This window comes from Miscanthus floridulus, unplaced genomic scaffold, assembly GCF_019320115.1.
Source record: "Miscanthus floridulus cultivar M001 unplaced genomic scaffold, ASM1932011v1 fs_142_7_8, whole genome shotgun sequence".
Lineage (NCBI taxonomy): Eukaryota > Viridiplantae > Streptophyta > Magnoliopsida > Poales > Poaceae > Miscanthus > Miscanthus floridulus.
In genome coordinates this window covers 27,194-34,768 of record NW_027096266.1, presented here as the reverse complement: position 1 = coordinate 34,768, position 7,575 = coordinate 27,194, and positions in this window count along the sequence as shown.

Here is a 7,575-nt window from a genome sequence, read left to right as displayed (position 1 = left end):
AAACATAAATCTTATGTCATAGAAATATTTTTTTTTGAAATTGATGATCAAAGATATAAATGTTTGAATTAGGACAAAGCTAATATGACATGTAAAAACAGAGGAGTGCTTATCGGAAATCTGAGCAAAGAAGTTTCCGTTTTGGAATCGATAGGTAGAGATTTTTTTTTGAAAGCTATAGGTAGAGATATTTTGACTTTATGAGCTCATAGGTGACTACTAATATAATTCAACAACCGTGTGAGATAAAAAAACAGAGGTTTGCTTGCTACCCCCTCTGTCCTATAATATAGTGCATTCTACGAATTTTAAGACAAATTACAAAAGACACATGTACACTTATTTTATTTCCTAATCAGACGTTATCATCAACGTGATTAATGATGATTGCTTGGTAAATAGAAAGTATATAATGCAAAACTGGTTTTTGTCCTCTAGAATATCTTATATTTAAGGCTAAATTTTAAATGTTAGAATGCACTATAATATTATAGGACGGAGAGAGTATATCTTACAGTACATGGTCGTGAAGTCACTTTTTAACGAGAGCTACTAACATTTTAGTACATCTTCCTAGGACATATTTGGACGAGAGAATTAGCATTGTAGTTGGAAATGTTTCTATTAGAACCGGATAACAAGGGAAGAGATAACAAGATTTTAGATATCTTTTCTAATTCTACTTCTTTTAATCTGAATTCAGGTAGCTAGCTAAACTTCCTTAAAACGACTCCAGTTCACCAGGAAACATTTCCAGATATAACATAGATTTGAAACATTTTTTTAGAGAATTTAGAGCCCTACCAAATGGACATTTATTTTGGTACTTGTCACAGTTCCGAGGATAATTCTAGAAAACCTATCCAAAATACTCTAAAGACAATCTGATTTTGTCGATACCAAAATGAGATTGTTCATGAAATCGGCACTAGTCATTTCCTCGCTCTATATAACATGCTCTTTAGAGTAATATATACCATTGTGTTGTTGAATTTGTTTTCTCCTTTAGAAATAATAAATACTATCTGATCTTAGATATCTATAGTGAAATGTAACCAATTTTGCTTTTGTTAAGCTCCAATATATTAAGAGTTAGCATATCTGGATGAGCCCACACAGTAGCGGACCCAGGGGCAGGGCTGCGCGTGCTGCAACCCTGGTCCTGGGCTAGAAAATTCCATATACACTTGCTCCATCAATTATAAAATTAAAGAAAAAAAAGATGATCTAGCCCTTTATTATATGGTTCTGCCTGGGGCTTAGTATAGATTTCTGGGTCCGCCCCTAAGCCCATGGTGTTGTGTGGAGCTATGGACGGTGCATTAGCAACTGTAGCCATGTATGGGGATATTACAAAGATGGCCTCATCATCTCTTTGTGAGCGGATGTTGTTTTTCTTTCAAAATTATAACAATCAGGATACCTCAACATATCTTTAGTGACCTATTTACACTAATAAGAGGGAGATGATTTCATCATATCCATATAAGCTATTGATGACTTTTTCCTCTTTAGAAATAAGGATTATTAGAGCAACTTCAAGAGTCTCTTTATATCATTTCTTATTGATAGGAATAAAGACTTTGATAAAAAAATACCATCCAACAACCTTTTTAATTGGGTCTCCAATATTATAGTTCTCTATTTTGGATTTCTCTCTAGTCAAAGATGAAGAGTACAGTTGGCTCTTTAGAGTATGCACAAGATATAAAGAAGCTATTAGAGAGTGAAATGATATAGACAGTGATTTTTATTCAAATGACTCTCAAAATAATGACTTAGTGTCGGGTATCGATATTAGGGATATCCAAAGCAAGAAAGTTAGCGTCCACGCTGACTCCCTCGGATGGCTCGAGACATATTAAAAGGTCTCGCCCGACCCCAAGGTTGCGACCTCTGTCTCGTCCGACCTCGAGGCCGCGGGCTCCGTCTTGCCCGACCTCGAGGCTGCGGGCTCCGTCTTGCCTGATCCCTTGGGTGCGGCCTCCGTCTTGCCCGACCCCAAGGACGTGGGCTCCGTCTCGCCTGACCCCAAGGACGTGGTTTCCGTCTCACCCAAGGTTGCGGGCTCCGTCTCGCCCGACCTTGAGGACGCGGGTTTCATCTCGTCCGACGGGGACCCATATCGTCGCCAACCACTCCAGGTCCAAGCGTATAGGCCTAGATCAAAACTCTGACGCCAGGGAAGAGGCTGGCACTCCTCGATGTAACCCGTGGCCATGACGGGCCATACCTGAGGATTCACATCAAGAACAGTGTCGGGCGTGCCGGTGCTGTTCTACCTAATCCTCGTATGGACGCTGACAGGCTCGTCAGTTCACCACGACGTCCGCTGGGACGGAGTGGAACGCCATGACCGGCAGATGACGCCTACGTATGGCGCTAGTGATGAACAGGGCCACGACATGGAGCCGTCCCTGTTGACATCTACAGGATCGGCGGGACCCACATGAAGGAGAAGAAGGACCTGGCAACCCTGGAAGCCTTCTTCTCTCTCTCGTTCTTCTCATTTTCCTCCTCTGTAACCCGCGCTATCCCTTCGTCTATAAAAGGGGAAGCAGGGTGCCCCATGAATGAGGGGATCTGGACACAAGAGCACGACATGAGCACACGGCTGAGCGGCAAGCGAGCTCTCAGCACCCGTTCACTCCTTCCACCAGAGACTTGGGATCCTCTCCCTCTCTCGCCTGTTTGTAACCCCTACTGCAAACCAAGTGCCGGTAACATGAGCAGCAGCGAACTGGACGTAGGGATGTGTCCTCCGAGCACACCATCCGAGCCAGACGCGCAAATACAAATTTACTCGTCGGTGGTCCAAAAACACCGACAGTTGGTGCGCCAAGTAGGGGCTTTTTGCGTGTCTCGACGTCCACATCAGGCCATGGATGGCTAGTCACGACGTTAGCTGGGCCCCGGGCATGCACGTGCGCTTCGGGAACCTAGACTTCATCGTTACAACGGAGGGAGAGTTGGCGCAGGTTCCCACCGCCGTCCAACCTCTCCACTCCGTCGGCCTCGATGCGATCGTCGAGGCGCTTGAGGAGCTGCAGCTGCACGCACCGGAGGCCCGCTCCCCCGGGAGCGACCAGCTCCTCGGCTTCGATTATGGGAGGCTAGAGCGCCAGCTTGACGCCTTCCTAGGACCCCGACCATCCCGAGAGGACCTGCGCCGCCTTACCTTCTCGTTCGCCAACATCATGACGCAGCTTGTCGAAGGAGAGCGCTCTCCCAAGAATACCTCATCCGAAGCGCCCCGACAGTGCTCCCATTTGATCTACGCAACGTCACAGAGACTGTTAGCTACCTTGTGACGCAGCACACGCTCCCATCCCCTACGCACGACGAGTTCGTGGGGATGACCGAATACGTCGCAGAATCTTTCCACGACCTTCTCATAGGAGAATCAGAGTCGCCCTCTGACTCTGACTCCAGCAGGGGGAGTCATCACCCCTCAAGAGAATGTTTCATGGCAGGTACCCCCGAGGGATACATCGAAAGCATCCATGAGGGAGGAGCTACCCCAATAGATGACCTCGACAACAAGGTCGAGGGGGATGCAAGGGCCCCACCTTGCCTACGGGTAGAGCAGCTAAGGGCGCGACACCAAGAGCTCAAAGAAGCACAACTCTAGGTCGAGCAGGAATGCACGGAGTTCGAGCGAGAGATCGAGCGCCATGGAGACGGTGGGCGTGCGTGTGCCATGGCCCTCGACGTGAACCGAAGGCTCATCAAGGACGACGAAGCCCTCCCACACTTCACCTAGGCAAGCCAGAACATCGTTGCCATGGTGGCCTTGCTTCGGGGGCTTCCGGAGCCCGCTACACCCAAGGATCGTCGGGCCCATCGCGAGATTCACACGCTACTCGAGCGTGCGGTGGCGCAGCAGGCCAAGAGCTCACTGTCCCGATGATGCGAGCTCGACGCCGGCAAGCGCGTGCCCTCAGAGCGACCCAATAGGGACATGTCAGTCCACTAGGCGCAGCGAGGCAGCAGGCCATGCACTGCGGCCCTGGTGCATGAGCATCTTGGCCTCTACCATGACGCACGCAACATCCTGGATGCCTATAGGCGTGCCATCGGCGATGAGAGGGAGGAGTCTAGCTGCGGCTACCACCCTCGTCGTGGTGGATGCTACGATAGTGGCAAGGACCGAAGCCCGAGCCCTGACTTGCTGAGACCTTAGGCCTTTGGCCGACACATCCTCAACGCCGTCTTCCCACCGTGGTGCCGATCGCCAATCAACATCCTAAAATACTCTAGGGAAACAAACCCCGGACTATGGCTCGAGGATTATCTGCTTGCTTGCCAAGCTGGTGGAGCAGATAGTGACAATTTCATTATCCACAACCTTCCATTGTTCCTGGCTGATTCGGCGTGAACGTGGTTGGAACATGTTCTGTCCAACCAAATCTAAAGTTGGGCGGACCTAAAAGAGATCTTCGTGGGAAACCTCCAGGGCACATACGCACATCCTGGGAACCCATGGGATCTCAATAACTGCTGATAGAAGTCTAGGAAAACTCTTCTTGGGTACATCCAGCGCCTCTCCCGGTAGTACAACGAGCTGCTCGATGTCGCCGACGCTGACGTCGTAGGAGCTTTCCTGTCCAGGACCACCTACGAGTCCCTGGTTCACAAGCTAGGATGTAAGGGCCCACGAACCACCAAGGAGCTCCTCGACATCGCCACCAGCCATGCCTAGGGCGAGGAGGCGGTCGGGGTGATTTTCGACTGCCCTAAGGGCAAAGCAAAGCGGGATGAGGATGCCGACTAGATGAAGCACGCGATGTTGCCCTCCTTCGCTTGGCCAAGTACCAGCAAGCATTGCGCCGATACCACAGTCGTCGAGTGCGGGGTCGGGCCTCAACGTCGGGGACCTAGTGCTCCACCTCTCCAGAGCAACAAGAACCACCACAAGCTCTCTCCGCCGTGGGAGGGACCGTACGTCGTCGCGGAGGTGCTCTGACCAGGCACCTATAAGCTTAAGACCATCGACGATGAAGTCTTCATCAACGCCTGGAACATCGAACAGCTACGTCGCTTTTACCCTTAATCTACACAAACTTTCTCTTATTGGTTTCACTATTGACTCCTCGATCTTTAGTGACACCCGACCCTATCAACGGCAAGGGGTTGGGCCTCACTCGGGGGGCTGATAAGAAGCATATCTATCCGGTAGACATTCTCTATGCCCAACCCTTTCTCACGCTAAGATCTAGAAGTAAGGGTTGTGAAAACAAACGTTGAGTAAAACTGGTCGAACTGCAAGAAACCTACGCCCTAGCGGCTATGACATTTTTGCTCACTAGCGTGATCAGAGTTTTTTGCCCGGACCCCGAGCTTTTTAGCCTTAACTACGGAAAGAGTCAGAACGCATTAAAGAGTATATCTATCCGGTAGACATTCTCTATGCCCGACTATTTCTCACGTTAAGATCTAGAAGCAAGGGTTGTGGAAACAAACGCTGAGTAAAACTGGTCAGACCGCAAGAAACCTACGCCCCAGCGGCTCTAGCATTTTTGCTCACCAGCGTAATCAGAGTTTTTTGCCCGGACCCTGAGCATTTTAGCCTTAACTACGAAAAGAGTCGGAACACGTTAAAGAGTATATCTACCTAGCAAACATTCTCTATGCCTGATCCTTTCTCATGTTAAAATCTAGAAGCAAGGGTTGCGGAAATGAATGCTGAGTAAAACTGGTTGGACTGCAAGAAACCTACGTCCCAGCGGCTATGGCATTTTTGCTCATCAGCGTGATCAGAGTTTTTTCACCCATACCCCAAGCTTTACAGCCTTAACAACAGAAAGGGTCGGAACGCATTAACCTTTTTATACAAAAAGGGGAGAAGAGCTACAAATCTGTTTGGTCATAACAAAATTTAAGAGCTTGTCCACTTATTACAAGTTCACCACCTGGCTTATCTACCTAACTAATTTCTTAGGGGGGTGATCTCATCCTCTATCTCGACAGGTAAGTCCTGTGCCAGAGGGGCCACCTCCTTCTCGATGTCGTCTAGCTCGGCATCGGTGTAGACAGGCGCGAGAACCATCATAGGTAAGGAGGGATACATAGCTAAAAATGCTCCTACGACCCATTCAGGCCTAGGAGTTCAAAGGCTGGCCCTCCGATAGGTTCACAGCTGCTCCAGGATGCCCTTAGAGTGAGGGGTGGAAAGGGATGGGCCCACTAGCAGCCAGTCACTGGGCGCACAAGCGATGCGGGCATCCTAGCCCACGTTCGAGTCTTGGTTGGTTCTCACTCCATGGTTTTTCTTCGAAGAAAGGCAACGAGCCCTTAAGACCAGTCGAACGGACCCGAGAACTATATGGATTGGCAACTGAGAATCTAGAGTCGGTCACCAGCTGACCCATGCCGGACCCCCATGAATGGGAAGCCAGGGTCCCACTCAGACTAGCCCATTAATAGCTCACCGAGCACCATGTTTCGTCCATCGAGGAAAAACATGGCACAGATCAGCCTATCCGTTTTATCAAAAAAAGCTTGAGGGATGACGATCACAAACATGAGCCGACCCTCGACCGGACCCCTGCTATGCGCGGGGGCTCAAGGGAAGTTGGACTCACAAGGAGACCAAACGCATGGTCATAGGATGACGGCGCGAGAACCATTACAGGTAAGGAGGGATACAGAGTTAAAAACGCTCCTACGACCCATTTAGGCCTAGGAGTTCGAAGGCTAACCCTCCGATGGGTTCACAGCCGCTCTAGGGTGCCCTTAGACTGAGGGGTGGAAAGGGTTGGGCCCACTAGCAGCCAGTACCTAGGCACACGAGCGCTGCGGGCACCCCGGCCCATGTTTGAGTCTTGGTTGGTTCCTAGTCTATGGTTTTTCCTTGAAGAAAGGCAACGATCCCTTAGGACCAGTCAAACAGACCCGAGAACTATATGGATTGGCCAGTGAGAATCTGGAGTCAATCACCAGCTGACCCATGCTAGACCCCCACGAACGGGAAGTCGGGGCCCCACTTGGACTAGCCCATTAATAGCTCACCGAGCATCATGTTTCATCCATCGAGGAAAAACGTGGCATGGCTCAGCCCCTCCATTTTATTGAAAAAAATGCTGGAGGAATGACTATCATAAAGACGAGTCGACCCTCGATCGGACTCCTGCTACGCGTGGGTACTCGAGGGAAGTTGGACTTGCATGGAGACCTAATGCGTGGTTGTAGGACGATGGCGTACCGATCGGATCCTAGGGGATGAAAATCAGGAAAAATCTTTCCGACCTCTTGAATCCTATAGTTACATACCCCCACAACGCGTGACAGGTGCGTTTGTCGATAGAATATCATCAGTAGTCCTCTAAGGGTATCTCACAAAGGTAGATTGATCGGCAGAGAGGCGTGTATTCAAGAATAAGAAGGCAACAGAGACACGCGAGTTAGACAGGTTTAGGCCGTCAGTATGACGTAATACCCTACTCCTGTGTTCTGTTGGATTGAATTGGCTATCGTATGATATTGCGTGCATTTGGAGGGGGTCCCTGCCTGCCTTATATAGTTCGAGAAGTAGGGTTACAAGTCAGTTAGATCTGAGAGATAATCGGAAAGTAA